A 1010-nucleotide genomic window follows, 5' to 3' on the forward strand; every position below is an offset into this window, starting at 1 on the left:
TTAACTCGTTCGACTTTACGAACATACCCAATGTTAACTTTACATTCCAAAGATAAAGTTTTTCTTTTCTTGTTTGATGCAGGAGAATTAGTTTTACTTCGTTTGGATGACATAGTAGAGTCTCTCAAGTCTCCGTAGATATAACAAACACAGAAATAGCTACAGTTTATTTTGTGTTATTTATGTGTGGATTCCGCGCGACACATCCGAACATGTAAGCCGAACAATAGTGTGGGGGGAGTGAGTAATCAAGGGTTGCGTGGCGCTTAAACAGAAGACGAATCGACGAGATTTGAAAATCGCGTAACTCCGGGTTCGCGTAAGTCGGGATATTACTGTACTTGTTTTGGCGCGTGAATGTTTAATTTGCTTGTTTTAGTATAAAACTACAGAATATTTTCTATTTCAGGTTTACCAGATAGAAAGATTCTGAAGAAAACATTAAATCTTCCGGATAGAATGAACGGAATGAGAAAGAAGTTTAAAAAAAAAGAAGTTAATGATCTTTTAACAACTAATGATAACAATAGTAACAATCTTTAAGATGAATATCATTACGAAATTAAATATAAGAAGCTGTTAGAAGGATATAATGTTTTAAAATCAGAATGTGAAAAATTGAAAGATCATAAGAAAAGAATAAAAGTATCAAACTATTTATTATGACATTACAAAAGAAGAAATATCTATCGTCCAAATGTACAAAAATCAAACCAAATGGCTGCAGATTTGTTGACACAGGTCTTTACAAAAAATCAAATTTCATTACTATCAAAAAAGAAAAAAAAGGGAGTTAACTGGAAGACAGAAGATATGTCGATAGCCTTAACATTAAAGTATTACAGCAAAAAATGCTGCTTATATTTAAAAAATAAACTGCATTTCCTTTGCCATGTGTATCGTCTTTGAAAAAATGGGCATCTCAAGTAAATTTACGAGAAGGAATATTGAAAGATGTCTTATTAATGTTGAAATTGGCTGGAGAAAATTTTACACCTTTTGGAAAAACA

Source organism: Centruroides sculpturatus, unplaced genomic scaffold (assembly GCF_000671375.1).
Source record: "Centruroides sculpturatus isolate CEXI.00-Female unplaced genomic scaffold, Cexi_2.0 scaffold1526, whole genome shotgun sequence".
Lineage (NCBI taxonomy): Eukaryota > Metazoa > Arthropoda > Arachnida > Scorpiones > Buthidae > Centruroides > Centruroides sculpturatus.